The sequence below is a fragment of the Plectropomus leopardus genome, chromosome 22 (assembly GCF_026936395.1).
Source record: "Plectropomus leopardus strain MGB_pleo_1.0 chromosome 22, ASM2693639v1, whole genome shotgun sequence".
NCBI lineage: Eukaryota > Metazoa > Chordata > Actinopteri > Perciformes > Serranidae > Plectropomus > Plectropomus leopardus.
This window is the reverse complement of record NC_142197.1, coordinates 26,534,032-26,556,536: the sequence shown is the minus strand read 5'-3', so window position 1 is coordinate 26,556,536 and position 22,505 is coordinate 26,534,032. Positions and strand designations below refer to the sequence as shown.

General features: G+C 39.7%; 1 protein-coding gene and 1 long non-coding RNA gene across 2 annotated transcripts in view; one reads left to right on the top strand and one right to left on the bottom strand.

Annotated features, from left to right (window-relative positions):
* Nucleotides 1-22,505, top strand: part of LOC121961725 (pleckstrin homology domain-containing family A member 5-like) — a 269,588-nt gene that overhangs the window by 147,862 nt on the left and 99,221 nt on the right.
* Nucleotides 762-14,687, bottom strand: LOC148185940 (uncharacterized). Its single transcript, XR_015775525.1, has 3 exons — nucleotides 14,602-14,687; nucleotides 2,368-3,191; nucleotides 762-2,119 (listed from the first exon to the last, which is right to left on the bottom strand). It is a non-coding gene; the product is annotated as an uncharacterized LOC148185940 (long non-coding RNA).

Genomic DNA, 22,505 nt, shown 5'->3' with positions numbered 1-22,505 from the left:
CATGGAAACATACTGTCTGTCTTGTCTTCATCAGCAGATGAAGTTTGGTTGGTTGTCAGAGGTTCTGTTACTTGAGCTCTGTAAAGTTCTCAACTTTTTAGGAGGCTGTTGTCATATCAAATATTCTAAACATCTTAAAACACATAAAAATGTCTCTATATGCAGACTTCAGGTGATGCTGTAGTGAAGAGCTCCACGGCATTTCCGACCATGACATTGGTCATGTAAAGAGAGTGATAAGAAGCATCCAGACCCCATAGCAGACTCTTGACCGTATGCAGAGCTCCAGACATTTCGTTCAAACATTGTCTGAGGCCAATCGGAGCTGACGGAGGCAGGGAGGTGAAAGGAGGACAGACATTAGGATGCAGAGGGATTTGTTTAAGCTGTGTCATTTCCACACTGACGCCTGATGATTGAGCACACAGGCAGAGATAGAGAGGCAGATGAGCCAAGCATTCATCTGTCTACCTGTCTGTGTCTGCCTCCCACCAGCACTGAGCTGACAAAGGAGGATACGGCTGTTGTAACACTGTTAGAGAGATTCTCCGTGCTTCCTCCCACATCATGCTCCCCTCTCTGACCTCTCCTTGCCTTCAGTTGACACTGTGAAATATCTCCCTCCTCCTGCTCATCTGCTCAGCCAGGAAGAGAAGTCGGCTGAATTTGATTAGATCAAGTGTATTACTACATATACACACACAGATATGTATGCAAACATGCAGTAGATTCAGCCAGAATGCATCATCAGTCATGTCACTGTTTCCCCTTCTATATTCAGCTATCATCTGAAAATTATGAAACCTAAATTGGACCAACAGAAAACCGCAATATTAAAAAAGAATGCAACTTATACAAACATCCCTGCTCAGTGTTTTTTATTTGTACTCTAAAAACAAATGTTCTGGCTCAACAACCAAAAAACATGCAACTGTTTACATCAATCTTTCATGACAACTTCTACAAGATACAAGGTAGATTTATTGTCATTTAGAAATGAATTTAAAGTTCATTCTAAATCCTGCTACATCTTTTTAGCGTCTGAGGAGTTGAGGAGTCTCACAGCCTGGGGAAAGAAGCTGCTCTGTAGTCTGGCTGTTCAGCAACGGATACTTCTGTATCTTTTCCCAGAATGCAGCAGGGTGAACAGACTGGCTGGGGTGGCTGCTGTCTTTCAGTATCCTTTGGGCTCTGTGCAGACACCTCACTTAACCGAGGTCACTGATGCTCTGCAGATGGGAACCAGTGATGTTCTGGGCAGTTTAAATCATCTGCTATAGAGCCTTCCTGTCCTGGGCCGTGCATGAACCATGCCAGTTGGTGATGTTTCCAGTCAGTAAGCTTTCTATTGTTCCTCTGTAGAAGTTAACCAGGATCTTGCTCTGGAATTTGGCCTTTCTAAGTTTCTGTAGGAAGTAGAGCCTTTTCTGTGCTTTTTTAACCTGGGTGGTGACGTGTGATAGTTCTCAGTGATGTTAATTTCAAGGAACCTATAGCTATTCACCTGCTCCACCTCAGCTCCACTGATATAGACAGGGGTGTGTGTCTTTGTCTCCTTCTTTCTAAAATTAACAATCCGCTTCTTGGTTTTACTGACGTCGAGCAGTAGATTTTTCTCTGTGCACCACTCTACAAGATTGTTGATTTCCTCCCGATATGAACTCTCATCGTTGTTTGTAATACAACCAATGACAGTGGTATCGTCCGCATACTTCACAATAGAGTTCTCCTGATGTCTGGGAGTGCAGTCATGGATGTACAGTGTGAACAGGAGGGGGCTGAGCACACAGCCCTGGGGGGCTCCGGTGTTGAGCACTAATGTAGAGGCCAATCAAACCTCTCTGTGGTCTGCATGTAAGGAAGTCCAGTATCCAGTTGCAGAGTGTCATACTGAAGCCCAGAGTGTTTAGTTTTCCAATCAGCTTCATGGGAGAGACTGTGTTCAATGCTGAGCTGATGTAACCAACAGCATCCTAATGAAGCCGTTCTTATTCTCCAGGTGAGTGAAGAGCAGTAGATATGGCATCCTCTGTGGATCTGTTGTTTCTGAAAGCATACTGGTGAGGGTCCAGGCTGGCAGGGGTGTTGTCTTATAAAATATGTTGCAGTAGCATTTCTTCTGTAATGATAGACATTTTGAAGTAGTGCTTACTTAATAATTTATAATATAAAGAGAACCTTTTAAGTTGATCTTGAATCTTAAAATTAAGTTATTCAATTAATAATTACACATATATTTTTTAAAAATGCTAATTTGGTTAAAACAGCATTTAGCCTACAGTAAAACTACAAGGCTGTCTGTGTGAAGATTTTTTAAAATGTGTCTGTGAATGAACTTAGATTACAAAATGTATAAGATTCACCCACAAGCAAAATCTGAATCCTGCTTTTCCTCCCCATGGCAACGATGCACGATAGTGATTATTTCAGCCAATACCCATAAACCGATAATTCCCAGCTTCTCGTGTCCAATAAGATACCGATAATTTCTTTGTTGGTTTTTCATTACCTGAGGGAAAGGCTGAGATGACGTGAGTACAGATGAATGTAATATTGTCACTCTGACCTAACCAAAAATAAATGACATCACAACAGTCAACACAATGAAAACAAGAACAGTTCTGACTCTTAAAATGGACGTTTTGTTTTTAAATGAAATGCTCTGACAATCTGTCCTAACTGTAAATTGTATCACTCAATAAAAATATAAAAGCTTCCATACAACCAAAAGCCTATGGCTGCTTAGTCTGTAAATAAAACACTGACGAATACAGATAGATAGTAGACTGTTGTGACCCCCAGAATATTTGGGGGTTTTTTTTGTAACTTTCTTTTTATTGGTGTTTTCAGGTTAAAACAAAAGAAAGAAAAGAAAGGGTAATAGAAAAACATTGCTAACATAGGCCATGTATTAGTGTGAAGAGAAAAAACAAAACACACGCACAAAAAACTTTTCTTTTGTTAAAAAAATAGTTTGCCAATTATAACTGGTTACATTCAATACATTATATAGTCCATTTCCTCCAAAGTTTTATATATTGGTCAGATTGCAACCTTAAAGAAAAGGTCAGTCTCTCCATGCAGTTTATTTAATTAACTTTTGCGTCCAGTCGTCCTTTGATGGCGGGTTTACCTGCAGCCATTTCCGTGTGATAGATTTCTTACTTGCAGCCACAAGATTGTCCGGAAACCTGCCCAAGTATAAGACAAAAATGCGGTCAACTTTTATTCCAAAAATAGTACTCATTTCATCTGCAAACTCTTTCCAAAATGGCTGAATTAAAGAACAATCCCAAAATACATGAAAGTGGTCTGCCATAAGTTTACCACACTGCCTCCAACATCCATTCTGACCATGACCATGACCCTGTTGTAGAGATTTCACTTTTGGAGTGATAAAGAAATGTATTACACTCTTCCAACAGAATTCCCTCCAGGACCTTGAGTTGGTAGTTTAATCTGATCTTCCCAAATTATACTCCAGCCCTCTTCAGATATCTCCTAGCCCGATTCCCTTTTCCATTTCTGTCTAACCTGAATAGTGGAGTCATTTTTAGAGTTTTGTAATTCTTTATATATCTGTGATACTAGATGTTTGTTACCCTTAGTTGTATATGCCCCAATGAATATATCAATCAAGTTAGATACAGTATGCTCTGTTTGTTTGATTTATTTTTTTAAAATAGTCCCTGACCTGAAAGGTATCTGAAGAAATCACATTTTCTAAAATTGTATACATTTGAGAGATGCTTAAAAGACTCCATATTATATCAATTAACAATAGTACAGTCGGCAATTGTGCCCTTGTGTGCCCATTGTCTAAATTGCATGTCTAGGTCAGACAGGTAAAAGTCTGAATCATGAGCTACCCATTTTACTATTCTTGCATGATTTTCCAGGTGGAACCTCTTGTAGGTCTTCAACCATATCCTAAGGGCTAGCTTGGTCCACTGACTTAGTTTATGTAGTTGAGCCTTCCGGTTTTGGTAATCACCTAATACAGATTGTGTGGGTGAATCAAACTGCCCCAATTCTAAGTCTTTTCATTTGGCTGAGTACTCCGAATTGCACCAGCAGAAAAGAGGTCTTAACTGGGCAGCAGTGTACTAATCTTCAATGCACGGAAGGGCAAGTACACTGTTATCTTTGGACAATTGCAGGGTTTTATATTTAATCCGGGGTCTTCTACTGTTCCACACAAACATCCATTCACCGAATTCTTTAGTTGGAATTACCACAAGGAGTGACTGTAATAGGTATAGTAGTCTAGGGAGCACAATCATTTTTACTGTTTCAATTCTATTTGACATATCTAGTGGTAATACAGTCCATCTATCGAGATCAGCTTTAATTGACTTGGTAAGAGGGCCGTAGTTACTTTCATATATCTTTGAGATGTCCCCTGGGATCCACATACCCAGATATTTAATAGCAGCAGAGTCCCACTTAAGATCAAATTTACTTTGCAAGCCAGCATTCGTAAAATTGTAACAAAGTATTTGAAACTTGTGTGTATTCAATTTATATCCTGAATAGGTACCAAACAATTTCAAAAGAGACATCATTCGGGTATACTTTTCAGGTCAGTCAGAGTCAACAAAACGTCATTGGTAAATAAACTTATTTTGTATTCAGTTTCTCCTATTAAAATCCTCTTAATCTCTGGATCTTCCCTTATTGCCTGAGCTAGGGGCTCTATAAAAAACGCAAAAAGAGCAGGGCTAAGGGGACAACCTTGGCGGCACCCTGTCTCTAACTTGATGGGATGGGATAGGTGCCGATTAATTCTTATCTTAGCTGTAGGGGATGAGTATATTGAGTTGATGCACTGAACTGATTTCTTCTTGAAGCCAAATCGTTCTAGCACTTGATAGAGATAATCCCACCCGAATGAGTCAAATGCCTTTTCCGCATCCAGGCTAATCAGTGCTGTGCTGATGTTTTCCTTAATTATATGGTCTACCACATGCAATGTTTGTCGAATGTTGTCTTGTGTTTGTCTTTCTCTGACAAACCCTGTTTGATCAGGATCTATCAATTCAGAAACAATATGTTCAATCATTTTAGCAATTATTGATGCATACAGTTTATAGTCAGTATTTAAAATTGATATAGGTCTAAATGAGCTACATTCTCCTGTATCCTTACCCACTTTAGGGATTACTGATATTACTGTTTCACACCATGACTTGGGTGTCTGACCTTCTTTTAGGGTGTAGTTAAAGCATCTTAGGAGCATTGGAGCCAACTCAGGTTTGAAGGCTTTATACCATTCTCCAATAAAGCCATTAGAGCCTGGTGTTTTATTAGTCTTCAACTTAGAAATCACTTTATCCAGCTTTGTAATGGTTATCTCTGAGTTCAGTACATTATTTTGCTGGGCTCCTATTGAGGGAAGATCCAGATACTTCAAGAACTGGTCACTTTTCAAGGTATCAACTACATCAAGTTGGGAGTCCTCATAGTAAGCCTTAAAAGACTGTATAATTTCCTCTAGCTTGTGGCATACTTTTTATTTTACTTTTTATTTATTATTATTTCTTTTATTTCTAATTTTATCAGCTGTCCTCTCAGTTTGTTGTTTATGTAGTCTCCATGAAAGAAGCTTCATAGCCTGAGGACCAGTGTCATAATATTTTTGTTTAAAGAATCTCACTTTTTTCTCATTTTCATCATCGTAGACCTTATTTGCTTCCTGTTGGATACATTTTAATTGTGCCCATATTTGTGGGTCTCTTTGGATGGAATGCTGAGTTTCTAAATTCTTCATTTTAGCCAGTAGTTCTAGGAGGTGTCTCTGTCTTTCCTTTTTTCTTGTAAGCAGAGAAAGCTATAAGTTTGCCTCTTATTACAGCCTTACAGTCATACCACAGGACATTCAATGTTACTGTTCTATTATCGTTATTTAACAAGTATTCTTTAAGTTATTTTTTGATAAATTCTTTACAATTGCCATCATTGAGCAGACTTGTGTTAAGTCTCCATAGTGTATCTTTCTTTTTATTATCAAGGTGTAGTGTGAGTGGTCTGAAACATCTCTATGCCTATCTTGCAACCGTTTATCCTGTGTCTATCTGCAGTGTACATGAAAAATTAAACCAGTCTGGAGTATTCTTTGTGGCATGGTGAATAATAAGTAAACTGCCTTTCTGTTGGGTGCAGGCCTCTCCATACATCTATCATGCCGGGCTCTTTCAGTAATTTCCACATGATTGATGAATTTTGATTCCTTCTGTTTAAATTTGTTGGGTCAAATTTATACTGCAATTGAATGTTCCAGTCACCCCCACAGAGTACAGTTCCTGATGATTCATGGATCAATAGGTTAATAATCTTCTTAATAAATGATCATGCCCTGGTAGCATATACACATTGAGCAAAGTAACTTCTTTATGGTCTAACTTTCCTCTAATTAGTATAAAGAGACCATCCTTATTTTTAATTTTGGCTGTTAGTTGGAAGTTTACTTTATTGAGGATTAGTATAGCTATACCCTTCTTACGCCCTGATTTGTGTGAGGAATCAAATGTGTTCACAAACCCCATCTTTTTAAATTTCTCATGCTCTGCATTTGAGAGGTGCGTCTCTTGCCAAAAAATCACATTTATGTTTTCCCTTTTCATTTTAGCTATCACTTTGCTTCTTTTCACAGGATTATGCAACCCATTCACATTGAGTGATATTACTGTATCATTTTGATAGTACATTTATGCTGTTTTACTCTGTTCTTAATGACTCACAGCAACTTAAAACAAAAAAAAAACTATTAAGTCCATATTAAGTCCAAAACATACTGACTTCCACAGAAAAGTCAGAATATTTTGTGTTTTAAATATAAAAACAATGAATACATCAAGATAAACAACAAAAAACCCATTTCATTCTATAGCTTCTTCCATTACTTTTTTATTAAAAACATTTCAGACAAAAAAAAATCACATCGCATTTTTGCGATAGAGAGTCATATTCAAGACCAAAATCAATTTCACTGCAGCGAGAATGGTAATAAATGAGAGTATATTTCCTCCTTGTTCCCTGATTATCTAAATAAGTTGCTAAATGTTTCTCCTGCTGCATCTTTTTTAAAACAACACAGCTGAGAGGGTCCGAAAAGCTGCTAAATAGCGATAAAGTTTTTGGATGTGGAATGTTGTTTTATTGCACAACATCCATAACACTGTCCCCTACACTACAGTGAAAACACCAATTAACGTATAATCTCGTCAATGGCGGGGAAAGAGTTAAAAAAAAAAAAAAGAAACAATAGGGGAAACTCTGGCGCTGACTGCGATGACATTATTTTGGACTAATCTAGTAAGCGCAGCACTTTAATGTTCCTTGCTAAATATGGGAAGTGTTAGCTATGTGTACCAATACAACATATTCCATTAACTGTAGGCTAACCTCCAAAAACTGCCCACTGTTGGTCATAAACAATAGAGAATATGCCCAAATTAACTGCTTGAAAGCAATTTATTTTTATGACATGATACTCCCCTTTGTGGTGTGGTTAAACCATCAAGCCAATTTCATGAAGTTACAATAACTTGAATTTTGTTTTCAGTCCATTAATTATGAAATTTGAGTTGAAATTGCACAGAATACTAAGTTGAAGTAATCATCAACATTATTACCTAACACAACTAATCAAATAACATTTTCAACTTCAAAGGTTAATCTAAATCAATAAATTATCTGGTGACCACATCACCCTGATCTTCTTTGCCACCCTTCACTGGTTATCGATGTGCTAAAGAACTGATTTTAAGATTGTGTACTACCTGTTTTAAAACCCAGAAATGGTTTCATAACATGCCACATGCATAGAGTTCATATTGCATGCTGCTGTATTTTGCAAGAAAACCCAAACTAAACACGAACAAGAACACATTGTAATCTAATAGCTGCCATCATCATCATCAGCATGAAGCACAGCACCTTAATCTCTTCTTTAGTTTGTGATTGAGGTCAGCATTCACTCTTATTGTGGAGGTAATTATTTCCTCTCCTTCCCCTCGTTCATTATCTCATCCCTCCCTCCTCCCCTCTGCTGGTTTGTCCCTGCATCCCCAGCCACTAACTCACCAACTCAATTAGACAGCAGTTAAATGAACGAGTCCAGCCAATATGATGACGTAATTAGCCGCCTGGAAGTAGAAAAATATCTCTGTGGCCAGTACACATTTTAAGGGGAGACGGAGGGAAGCAGAAGTCAGTGTGACAGAAAAGTGTGATTCCTGCTGACGTCTCCACACAGGCTGTTGTGATTCAGGTTTAAATAAAATGTTAGATATTATAAGTCATAAGTCATGATTTGGAGTAACTGATGGTTAAAGATGCAAGCTGCTGTCAGTCGAAGACTCTCTGAATTATTTGTCACCTTAACAAATGTGGCTCCATAGCTTCAATTTCTACACAAAATGTTTTGGACTTGTGGCTGATGATGTAGACTATTACGAAACGTTAGACATGTGGTTTGGATGATGTAATCCATTGAGTACATACTGTACATAAATGCATGTATTATAAATTTAGATTATTTTCTTCCAGACAGAAATTTGTTTAAGTTCATCTCAGTGCATGAATATCAACATGCAGAAGTTTAAACCAAAAGGCTTCAATAAATCTGATAAGAGCAGTTGCTAGGGACATATAAATACATGTATATTTAACCCTTAGGGCTCACTTTAATATTGCACACACTCGTATTGCTCTGTGCTTTTCAAAGTCAAGCTTTAAAAAATATTATACATTTTCTAATTAAATAAATACATTTATATTTTTTTTCTTCTATTAAATTATTTTTTTTACCAACATCAGTCCTAATCACTTACATCAAATATTCATTAATTAATTAAAATGTCTGGTTTTTGTTGTGATGCCACTATCTTTTTAGATGAAAAAAAAACAACAAAAAAAAAAACACACACAGAATGAATTATTTTGAGGATACTATACCACGTTTTTTTTTTTCTTTGATGATGACAGCCTGGGATATGTCAATGATTAGTAAAAGAGTGACACAATTTAGTTTCCACCGTGTATTTTAGACTTACTGTAGGAGCTAAGATGAAAATGTTCCGATAAACAAAAATACACAGTCTTTCCTAAATGTATGCCATATGCATGAAGACAACCAAAATTATTATCATTATTAAGAGGGAAAAGTGTTTCAAATTTGCCAGTCTCTAAGGGCTAATGGAGTATATACATGTAAATGCAAGATATTGCACATATAATGTGAAAGTTTTGTGCCAGTCACTGATCTGCCGTTAACCTTCGTTCTTTCACTGCAGGGTATGAGAGGGACTGGAAAAGGCAGCAGGTTTACAGACACACTTTGTCATTTGGCCTGACATGTGTGCGTGTGTGGCTGAGTGTGTCAGTCAGTCAGTCATTTTCTGTAACCGCTTGTCCTCGTAAGGGTCGCAGGAGGGCTGGAGCCAATCCCAGCCGTCATCAGGTGGAAGGCGGGGTACACCCTGGACAGGTTGCCAGACTATCGTAGGGCCGACACATATAGACAGGCTGAGAGTGTGCGTTGCTCAAATTTTGTGACCTTATGTGTGGGTGATTTGTGTTATGCACGCCTCTTTGTGTTTGTGTGTGTGTGTGTGTGTGTGTGTGTGTGTGTGTGTGTGTGTGTGTGTGTGTGTGTGTGGCTCAGAGGCAGGTTTAACAATGAGATAATATGTCAGTCTGGAGGACACAGGCTGCTCCTCCGTTCTGCCATATTTAACCATTAGTCATTTCTCATTAAAGTACAGCAGCCATATCCCTGTCTGTCCTATGTGTGTACGTGTTTGTGTGTTTGTGCTCACATTCAAAGGATAGTTAGCTGAGTGCCTACTTGTGCATCATGTGATAAGAACAAGGAGAAAAACACCATCGATGCAGGGTTCCTCACTCATGTAGAATTGACTCTCCAGCAGATAGCAGAGAGCTGCACAGACACATTGTGGTTAGCTGCGTCATCAATGCACATGCATGTTGATAACAGGGAACACAACAGCATTTAGTTGTGCCATTCTGCTGTATGATATCTTACATATGACTGTGTCCTTTTTGTCAGTTACACGTCTTCAGGTCTGTCTCACAGCTGAAATGCTCCTGGTATGCTGTGATACTGTGATACCACCCAAGCCTCACCCTATGTAGATATAAATAGCTCATTCCCATTCTCATAATTAAAACACAATGAGTCTTATTTTATGATGATATTTTCACACTGGAAATGGTCAAAGCAACATTTTTGTCTTAGACAAAAGGAGAAATTGTGATTGTAAGTATTCACATTAGCAAAAAGATATAGTTCATTTAATTTCCAAAGTTTTGACACAAATTACTGCAAACTTAGTATTACAGTTTCCTTCTAAAAAGTAGAGCAGCATGGTGGCCTTGTGATTAAAAGCCCAGAGGCATTCGCAGAATATTTGTCTCTGAGGGGGAGTGTGTGCAGCAAAAACAACAATTTGCGCAGCGTGTAATGTGGTAAAATGTCCTAAATTGCTGAATCTAGTTAGGGCCAGTCTGCTTTAAACAGCCATGAAAGACTAAAGACTTCTCTTGATAGTAATGGCATGCCTTTCAAACATTTTTTTTATATGAATGTCTTAATTTGCAGCCTTTAGAGGTGGTAGGTTTTTGGAATTCCTCAGCGGACTCTAACGTGTCAAGCGCAGATGAATCTGTGGCTCAGATCCTCCGTCTCTGGGTAGCAGGCAAGTTTAAAAATACAACTGCCTCCACTCCGACACAAACCTCCCAGGATGCTACTGGAGAGCAGAGGCTTGATGTGTGGGGCATGCTCGGAAACACACACACACACACACACACACACACACACACACGTACACCTACACACACACACACACACACACACACGTACACCTACACACACATACACACACACACACACACACATACATAAACACAGAATCCAAAATGGAAAGGAGAAGAGAGGAGGAGAAACCAGGGTAAGAGCAGAGGGAGGAGATGAAAAAATGGCCAATTTAAAGTAAAAAGGGAGCAAAATGAGAAAAGTGTTTTGTTCGGGGCGACTGCAACTAATACAAAACAGTCTGATGTTAAAATTACAAGTGGGGTTCCGTGCTCTGCAGCGAGGGGAGGGGAAGTTAAAGAGAGGAATGGAGAGAAGACGGTAGACAATCACAGAGAGACAGGGAGAAGACAGCCTCTCTAGCAGAGGTTACTGATGTTGAACATGAACATTATCAGCTGCTAAATTATCCATTTTACTATTTGCCTCAATATGGAAGAACTTTATATAAGGTTATATAAGGGGTTTTTATTCTTAATTTCCTCTTGCACCCCATCTCCCTTGCGAAGTTGTAAAATTTTAGATAATTAAATAATACATTAAATAATGTAATGACCTGTCCTGATTGGCTAGAACTTGTTGCCTTTGTTGGTTGGATTTTATAGGTATAGTTAGGAGGAATGGGATTGGTTATAGTTAAGGTATGAATGTCAGGGTAATATAAACTCAACACTTTCTCTATTTTAACCTGTTGTCTTGGACTAAAGGATGAATTCATGAGGTTTTGGTGGTCATAGGTCAAAGTTTAAGGTCACAATAACCTCATCTGTCCCATTATCCAGAATACAATATCTCAAGGTCACCATTAGGGATTTTGTTTTTTCAAATTTGGCTCAAACGACCACTTAGAGTGCCTTGAAGGAATCTCTGTTAATTTTACACCAATGTCCTCTTTGACTCATCAATGAACCTATTAGATTTTGGTGGTCAAAGCTCAAGGTCACTGTGTCCTTGCACCTGTCTCATTCCTGTGAATGCAGTATCTCAAGAATGCCTTGAGGGAATTTTGTTTAAATTTGGTACAAACGTACACTCGGACTCAACAATGACTTGATTAGAATTTGGTGGTCACAGGTCGAGGTCAGTGTGTCCTCACAAAATGTGTTTTGGCCATAACTCAAGAAATCATATGTAATTATGACAAAATTTCACATAAATGTCTAACGTCTAAGTAGTTACATTTTATATCTGAAAGGCCAATGGTCAACTTCACTACGACATAATAATATTCTGCAAAAATATTTTTCTGGCCATCATTCAATGTCGTATCTCAGGAACAGCAGGGGAGACATTGAGTCAGATACTGCATTGGTGACACTAATCTTGAAACTGTGCTGATTGGATCTTCTAGAGTGAACATTATTGCTGAGGTAAGCTTTTTAAATGGTTAATTACAGGTCATCTATACACTCGTCATTGACAACAGCAATGCTCTCTTTTCCAAGTTTCGAATCTGTACCGATAAGGTAACATCAGGGCAGCGGCAACAAATCTGACTCAGGAAAAATGTTACTCATAATGAAACACTTTAGAACAATCCATCCCCAACATTTTCAGCAGACTGTGCAGAGCAACCTCTTGTCTGACCCATCTGCCCAACCTCCTTCTTATGTACTCCTATGGCTGCATAACAACATCGCACTTCTTGATCTTTTGCTCGCGACAGACAAGTCGTTATTCCAGCCCGCTCTCATTCCATTTTGTTAGTGTCAGTTATCTTTTGTGTTGTCATAATATGCCCTCAGTTGGCCAGATGGCAGCTGGTGCGGCCATATAATAGGCTGACAGGCAGTGTCAGTTGATAACGCAGCCTAACAGAACCCGCTGCAGCTGTGTGATATGCTGCTGGAACGTGTCGGGTTGAAACACCGCTGGTAATGACGTAATACAAGGAGCGCTAGGGTTTTTATAGGGCAACAGGGAGAGGCAGTGGATGGGTTAAGCAAACCCTGGACTTTCACCTGGGAGTCCTGGTTCACTTCCCGAATGTAGAGCCAGACCATGATGTTTTTTCCTAAACCTAACTAAAAGCTTTGGCTGACATCCCAGGGTTGTATGCCATTTGCTCTTGTTGCCTAAATATAATCATGTGCTTTTGTTGCCTAATCGTTACTATGTGCTTTTGTTGATGTTGATTATTCACACAACTCTTAGAGCTCCTTGTTTGTTGAACATGAAGATTTGCTGTTGGTTATTTGTGAATTTTCACACATGAATTAGAACTCTAAGTCATATTTTTCACAAAATGCTAAGCAGATGTCAAGGTGGTGCACTCGGTCAGGACATGAGATGCATCTCAGTGTATGAAATGCTCAGCAGTAGCTCTGCAATGTTCACCAGGAAGCAGGAAAGTGTTGTAAAGGTGAATTTCCTTCAACATGTTGTAAATGAATATGGTAATGATATTGTAATTCTATTCTATTTGCTCCAAAGTCACTGTCTACATTTTATGCTAGGAGATTCATTTCATGCAGGTGAAGTGAGTCTTTGTGCCCCAAGGGAGCTTTTTGGGCTCTGAATACATTTCATGCCAGAAAAGCTAGTACGACTTTTCCCAGGATTCACCTCATGAAAGCAGCCATCGTCACATTATTGAATAGTTAAAAGATCACTCATCTGTTCACACATACACATTGCTGAGTGGAATGCCTTTTCTGGCGAGCTCATTCTGTACACAGCACAGCACCATGCCGTGCCTCCAGCATCCTGAGCATCGCACAGACTGATGAGTAGATTCATTATGAGACTTTGCAGGAATGTAATCCCCATCCATGTTCCTCCTTTCCTCTGCAGAGTTGCCAAACTGCTGCTCTCAGACCAGCTCACATCATCCCCATGAAAGCATCAGAATGCAGTCATGAACCCTCTTGTACACACAAGCAGATTCTGCCTTTGTTGCCAAGCAACACAAAGGATGTGTCAGAGGTTGCTGTTGATTTTTCACACAGCTGTGAAGATGCATGTAGCTACACTGTAGTTCTTGGCTGATAATAAGCCAACAGCAGCTACCAACACACACTGGAGATGTGACAGAACGGGTCCTTGACATGCTTGGATTCATGTGTTAGATGAGACCTGGAGCAAAAAGGAGCAGCTGGGCCTCTGACAGTCTGTGCAGTGATGCTGGAATACTACTGCTCCTACTTCTGAAAAGCCTGTCCTTTAAAGGGGCACACCACTGATTCTACACATGATCAATTTACTTATCGAGTAGATTGTGCTTAGCCTTGGTCTGACTCACTGGATGCAAACTGCAGATATAAGCCTGACATTGCTGACTATTTTGGCAAGAATTCTATCACCCCACCATTATCTGCGTGTCACCATTTTCAAATTTCCCTTCGCTACAGCAAGCAACAACAACATCCTCTGAGCTAAAAATGGCAAGTTTTAAACAATATGTGAATCGTGCAATAAGGCATGCGTGCTTGATTCTCCTGGTAGATTTTTTTTCTCGACAATGCCAGTTGCTGTTGATTTGCCTCATCTTCTGAAACGTCTGTGGTCAAACGATCCCTGATTACGATCCTTACTACTCCAGGGGTCTGATTTTGGTACATCCTGACTCCAAATCAGATCAGCAAGCTTTCTGTTGCTGCTGTCAACCAGGCCATTCCCTGCCCACAGAGTGTGTCCAGTTAGCACAAGTTATCATAGCAGCGGAGCTACCATCCAACATCGAGCCATTAAACAGTCCCAACAAATTCCAGCCAGTTATCACCCTGAAGTCATCAAATACCACCTTTTTGACATTGCCTTACCTCTATGATCTTTATGCCAAAAGCTATTCTCTGGGTCTGCATGAAACACTCAGGACAGCATCAACTGAGAATACGGCTGGACAGAGTGGTCAGGGTGTTATAATACGCTGCCAGACATCACCTGCCACGACAGCCTGATTTGCTGACAGATCGTGTCAGTAAAGAATGTGGCCATTGATGGAACCCATCACAACCGCATGATAAGCTACACCTATGGGGTCAGCGTCATTCCACCATGTGCTACATCACAGTGGCGCCATCCCGAAACATAAATAGCAGATATAGAAGGATACCTAGAGCATAATATGTAGATATGGAAGTCCACTGCAAAGTGGCAACATGTAAGAACTTAAAATGAGATAATGTTGCAAATTCACACCAACACTGAAACTGCTTGCCTCTTTTAATTACCGTTAGGTAATGTTAGCCATGTGATGCTGACAGGTAGCGCTGTCACTGTGTTTTTTTCCGTCATATACTATTTAGGGCACTGTCACTGCATCCTGGGCTTAGTGCTGCCCAGGACAACTGTGATTGGTTAAACTTTTTCCCTACAGTCAAAAGGTAATATGTTTATTCCAGAACTTTGTCAAGTACTGACACAGCGCTGTAAAGATACGTCAGCTAGCCTTGACAGTACTGACCATTCTTTTTAAAAAAATAATTTATACACATGCAATATTAAATCATTGTGCCTGCTTTAAACCAACAGTACTTAAAAAAATGGATCTTGATCTGAAAAATGTATTATGCATAATTAACAATGTATGAAATAGTATAACACTTTGATGCCCACCGGGATGCACTCAAAGCTGACCGGAGCCAGAGCTAATAAATACTTGTGACTAGTCATTTGTCCTATTAAATACAAAAGCCATTTTCATTCATTTGTCAGATGCAGACGTTAAAAACTCAATGCACACAGGTTACTTGAGCTGCTCTCTCTCTGACACTCTCACATTTCAAAAGGCAGAAACTGTTGGCTGCCATGTAGGAATGCTGTTTTGCCCTCCAGGGCTCAGCGCTGGTCATGTGACTGAAAACTTTTAACTGTATGCAATTGGCTTCCATTTGGAATGCAACTTTTCATCTATTTGCAACCACTCTGAGCATTCAAGTATCTTTACAATTAACAGATTACGTACTGGAAAAAGAACTGCTTAAAGTGACTTGAGAATGGGTTCACTCATTTACTAAGCAAAATTACCCATCATTCTCTGTTTCTACTTTTACCAGTGTGAAGATATATTGCTGTTCTCTCTTTTATTTCAATGTAAACTGATTATCTATGGGTTTTGGACAAAACTTTACAGTTGTAGACGTCAGCATGGACTATGAGCAAATCTGATGGATATTTTTCAGTATCTCATTAACAATTCATGGAAAAAAATCATTTTAATTGATGAAAAATGAGCATCAGTTGCCATACTGGATGAATAGAATGCCTGCTGTGCTGTTTGCTTCTGATTTCCATCTTGTAAAAAATGGCAGCTGTGTTCACGTTTCCTCTGAATTATCCACTGAATTTTAATTTGTAATAAACTTGATGTGACATTGGGTTAAACAAAAGTTTTCAAGAGGTGGCAGTTGAGGTCACCATTTTCACAGTACCATTTAATGGTGCCATTAGCTGGCTTTGCAAGATTAGCTCTCCCCTGGAACATAAAGGCCCTGCTCGCTGTGTAACTACAGTTAGAGTGTTTGTGCCTGTGCCATATCTGTCCCCAGCACACAGACACATGTCCTCCCTGCTCCTCATGTACATTCAAACTGCAGTATCTCAACTAATGTGTTTTCACTCTCCATGTCCCCTTGACCTCCCATTTCTTCCTCGTGCTGAGCGCCTGCTCTGGCTTTTTTTCTTAATGTGCTGCATGTGCTCAGTCCTCTGTGGCGCTGTAGCCTAAGTGCATGGTACACTTTCAAAGGCTCAAAGTCATTACATTAGACCAACCGCTGAGCCCCCGAGTGCAGCTTCCATCGATGGAACAGTTTCTCAAGAACTTGCCTTTTACCGCCACCTCAAAGAAATGAAAAGAGAAAAACATGACATTACTTGTCCCAAATATCATACTATTTTGGTCGCTGCACAGTGCAGTGTTTACCTCTCCAACACGCTCTGTGTTTACCTCCTCACTGTCTGTCTGCTTCAGTGGAATGGAGATACATTTCACAAGCCAGGGTGGTCTGCATGAGGAATGAATAAATGAATGAATGTTGTAGATCTTTGCAGTAGGCCCTGTGTGATGGCACTTGACAGGCTGCTCTCACACACACAAACTTGTTTTCACATGTCACAGCCGAGGCTTCTCTTATTTCTGTCTGTTTATCCTCAACTCACGGACCTAACCAGATCATCTCCTTAAATGACACAAGTGTATCCAAACATAAGAAGTGTTATTAATGTGCATAAACTTTGCATGGCATACCCTTGAAGATATTTAACATTTCTTGAATGAAAAAAAGTAATTTTACCTTGCAGGAAGGGTTTAAGTGTCTTTGTCTCGCTCAGTGCACCAAAACCCTGTTTCCTTTTGATGGCACAATGAAGCCTTTTATTATGTTAGTGTGAGCTTTGAAAATAACACCACAGGACACCATTAAAAATAACAAAATGAACTACTAACTGATAGAGCAGCGTGAATGTTTATGCATTAAAACTCAAGATTCACTAGCTTTAACCATGTTACATTATATTGGCAGATGATGAACAGCCAGTTCAGCATGTTCTCAGAACTCGTAAAATAGCGCTGCTTTGTCAGTGATGCCAAAAGTTATGTTTTGCGTGCACATGAAATGCTGCTTGACGGCATCAGCCGGATGAACCAGTCGCAGTGTTATTTATACGGACAGATCCTGTCGTGTGTGCATGACATGTGGCATGATAGCAGCAGGTTGAAACGCTGCTGATAACAACATAATAAGGAGCACGAGGGTGTCTACAGGGCGGACGGGATGGGCCTACAGGAGTCCACTGTTCGCTTCCTGTCTGAATGTGATGGGGTTTTTTATACACCTTACCCGGTGCTTCCTTCCCCAAATTCTAACCATCATGGATGTGTTGGTGCAGGTGTTGAGCAGGTGTTGTTCACCATGTGCTTTTGTTACCTAAACATAACCACGTGCAGCGTCATCCTGCCATGTGCGTTTGTTTACATCACGGTAGTGACACCTCGGAACAAGATGCAAAAAGAATGCCCAAAACCTAATATGTAAATACAGAAGTCCACTACAAAGCTACAATGAGTGACAACTTGGGATAAGAATCCACAATCACTTGATGCAGGTTCATCTCTGATAAAGGCTGTGTGATCAGGTAGAAAGCTCTGGAAAAAGTTAGCAACTGGATCCTTGAGTTGGTATTGATTTGTTGAAGCATTCAAGTTGTTTAATGGTCTCATAACTCTAACACTTGTTAAGGAATACTTAAAACAAAGAGAAATCCAAAACCATTTGACTGCTTCTGTTGCCGTAGGTCAGTTAATGAACTGAAATTACTCTTCAGTTCGTTCACTTTACCTGAAAAAAACTTGTTCCGACAGACATTCAAACAAAAACAACCTCAATAAAAAGTATACCACAAAACTGCAGGAATAACTAAAAAGAATACTTTACAGTGAGGGTGTGCATGAAAGTGGTGTGTTTGACCATGTCTAATGTCAAAAAGTTGCTCATTGCTGTTCTGAATGGACTTTAAGTCAAAACATGTTCCATCAGTGATAGGTGCAAGCAAAACTAAACACACCTGAAATGAACACGTAAGATGACTCAGCAGTGTCGTATGAACATTAACATCAAGTCATGAATTTAAAGTGATATTATTAAAGTCCCTGTTCTAGCAGACCTGACACCTTGAGCAAAAAAAACATTCATCTATGAAGAATATAGAAAAACAGGGGAATAAAACTTGGTCAAAGTAAATACAAGCATGTGACTGCATCAAGAGGCAGTTGCAACAAGCTTCTAAACCCTCTTCCCCACTGCACAAAAAATCCGCTGACATCTGCTAACATCTGGCTTTTTGATGTAATGGGAAAGTATACTTTGTCCTTTTCACCCAGGTCAAATGACTCTGCTATAGTTATGGCTATTTAGCAGCTCTGTCTCTGACTGGCATTGATGATAACACAACACCCAAGTAAATGTGCTAATTTCAGCTCCCTAACTGGCGAGATGCAATGACGCTTCATCACTAATTACCATCTATTTGCACATACAGAGTGGAAAAATGTCAATCTAAATATATCTGCACGAAGTCCACCATAAAGTTTTTATAGACCTCTGTCCATACTGCTTTCTACTGTTTTACCTGTTCTCCAGTCTGTCTGAGATGTCTAACGGACACACCAAAACACACAAACAACATACTCATCCGCTGCAGAGCCGTGAACACAGCTCTGCTCTACTGGCAATGGGAAAGCAGTCTATAAACTGTTTTTAGCGGGTTTACCCGTGACTGAAAAACCCCATATGTGCATGCTGTTTTCAGTGGAAAAGATGTATATGATAGCAGAGGCTGCCATGCAAGGTGCCAAGATGACCAGATTCATGAACATTGTGTAGATGCAAAAACCATGCATATGCCTTCCCCCACACATGAAGTGGTGTTTATAAAGGAAGACTGTACAGTGAGAAAGTGCTACCTCATGGACACCCCAGACCACACACATACATTAATTTAGTAGAGAAAACTGAAGCTGAGGGGGATAAAATATCATTTAAGAGATGGGTAGCAATGTTTTGGAGTTGCGTTTTTCACACATTTTTTAAAATATCAAGTCCAGGCACATTAATAAATAAATCACCTTTATTTACAATTGAGCCATCATCTCTCTGTTAGTCAGTTCAACTTGAAACCAAATTGTGAAACACTGCGTAAAGTCTGTTTCATTGATAATTCTCCTAACATTTAATAATAATGATGATTCTGATTTATTCACGATGAGGAATTGATTTCAGAATGCATCTCCTTTTCTCTGAGCATTCTTAAAACCCTGAGCCTTTTTGGATCACTTAATTCCTTCAAGATTTCTACTCTTTCCTTCCTTTTTTTTTTGCTTTTTGATAACTATTTCCTCCCAATACATTTTGTGTCATCATACTCTTGTTTTGGTTTCTCAAAGAGCTTAGGTCCCAAACTGGAGTGTAGAGCAGGTCTGCAGTAAATTCTGCTTGTAGCAAGTCAGCAGAATGAGATGATATATAACCGTTCTGAGATGAGATTTCTTTGATCACAGTCAAAGTTTCCTCTAAATATTACACTGAGGAGACTGAAAACGCCTTTGGAAGTGTATCAGAGAGTAAAACACTGCAACAAAAGTCACTTAAAAGAGCATTAATGTTCAACGGCAGCCCCTGTGATCTAACAATTTGTGTGGAGGCAGTGGGTTACCTCTTTCTGCTGTTTGTTAGCACTCAGCTTGCAGCAAAAGGTGTACATGTTTAATGAATGATACATTGTTTGAATTTTAAAAGCTTCACACCTACGACATCTGTTCTGGAAATAGCTAAGTGACAGAAAAGTCGTGCAGCATGAAGGAAGCCTGCTATAGCTCGAACAATCACACAACGTGAAGATGTAGACGTTAATTTCACAGCTGAGAGGGATTCTGCAGAAACAAGTGAAGGCACTTATGCAGGACACACATCAGGAGAGATGGTATCAAAGCGTGTGCATCGCCCAGAAAAGTGTGTCTCTCCTGCTGGAAACATAGAGAGAAGAAAAACTTCTCAGCTGGTTTCCCACTTTAACAGAAGCAGAAACATCACAAAACACCCAAATCCTCACACCTGAAGGTCCCATAATCCTCTTTGGATGGAAATGAGTTTTGAGGATGTTATACACAGAGGCCAGGAGAACTCAACTCAAGGCTGCTTGTAATTAGTTTGCATGGACCCCCACTGATGTAGTGTATATAACAGACATATCTTGTTGACTGTAAGCTACCACATGCTCTTGCATTTGTAACAGGAGCAGCTTTGTCATGATGAGTTGCAAAATCAGGGGGAAGTCCAAAGTTTTGTGAACATCCACCAGCCCAACCCACCTCCTTTCAGATCGCTCGCTTCCTTGTGTATGATAACGTTGAGAACACAGCTGTCACATCCGCATGACGCTCCCAGAGTGTAAACAGCTGACACAGAAGGATACCTAAAACATCATGAGAAGCCTTGGAAGGTCGGCTCCATGTCATGAGTTCAGAGTGAGGATGTATTGAACCATCCTTGCCAGCATGTGCATTTGTTGATGTCCCGCCGTTTGGTACCATGTGCTATTGTTGCCTAAACATAACCACGTGTCACGTCATCTCACCATGTGCTTGTGTTGACGTCACGGTTGCAGCATCCTGGCATGTAAAGAGCAGATGCAGACGGCACCATTAGGAAAAGCTTCCACTTACTGATATTGTATAGTGTTTTAATTCAAAATACATTATTTCTGTTGAGAAACAGTGTTGTCATTTGTACTTACAGCATTAATGAAGCTTTAGGAAGACTTGTATGCGCTCTACACTGTTTGTTAATGGCTCAGTTGCTAATGTTAGTCTGGTGATGAAGCAGTCAAACAGCAGATAAATTAGTAAATCTTGTAGATATGTTGACAAACCTTGCGTGTTGTCCATGTAGGCAGTGCAGCCTGTACAGAATCTATAGGCTCCTATCCTCTCTGATGTGTGAGTGGACATGCTGCTTGGCTTTGCTGCCTGCACAAGGCAGTCTTATGGGTTTTTCTTGCAAGATGCAACTGTAGGTTGACACATCAGTCTGATAACATGAGCACAGTGGTGGTGCAGGCAGAGCAGGGGAGAGAAAGCAAGTGAGGGAGGAAGGGAGGGCTGTTTAGCAGCGCTCGCAGAAGCTGAGCTGCCTTCACCGGGAGCAAAGCCTCTGAACGAGGCAGCCGTTCTCCTCCTGCTCCGCCTGCCTCCTTAACTCCTGCTATTCCTCTGGTGAGTCAACAAGCTGTGGACTTTACCACTGCTGCGTTTTTGATGATGTGTGGCGTGTGCATGTTTTGCTGGTGCGCAGACACTGTGGAATGTGGCATACAAAATGGCATATGCTGAGAGGTGATTTATTGGCAGTGTAGATTGCAATGCAAGATTCACACATGCTGTTGCCAGGGCTTTCTTTCAGAATGTGAGCAAAATAAAGCGAGCGGCTTCACCGAGGCTCCGAGCTGTTTCAGCTGGCTGATTCAGAGGTGCAATTTCCTCAGCAGCTCCTGTCATGACTGCTGCTGAATCAACTGTCACTGCTGCTGGGCTTTTTCTTCTTCAGTGTGCTGCTCAGTCATTGATTTAGATTTCTCTACAGGTGGACGTAATTTTCAGAAAGCATACATATATGAAGGTATACAACATCAGATTTCTTTCTTTTGTAGACAGTTACAAGCTCAGTTTTCCTTATATCTTCTAAATGCACAAAAATTCCATTTTCTTTCTTGTGATTTGATGAAAACACATCGATATCTTTTAGGGAGAGAAAACACATCATGTTTCATGTTTAAGAAGGAGAAATACATTTTCTAACTTGGGCTTGGAAATGAAGATGTCTTTCTTTTATCTATTAGCAGGTGGAAATTTAAGTCTATTTTCTATAGCTTTTTCGTTGTCACCTCTGTGTGTGTGTGTGTATGTGTATTCCATCAATTAGGTATTAAAAATCCAAAACTCAATCTATTTTTGGATAGAAATTTGTGATTTTTCTACCCCTAATGTAGGGCTGGGTGGTATGGCGTTAAAATAATATCACAATAATTTTAGGCTATATCGTAATACAATATCATGATATTTTGAAATCTTCCTTAAAATACAAATGCAAATATATTAAATGAACTACAGTTACAATGATGTTAAATAAAGTAGCTACCAGCTATACTACCATATGATAAAGTTAAATTA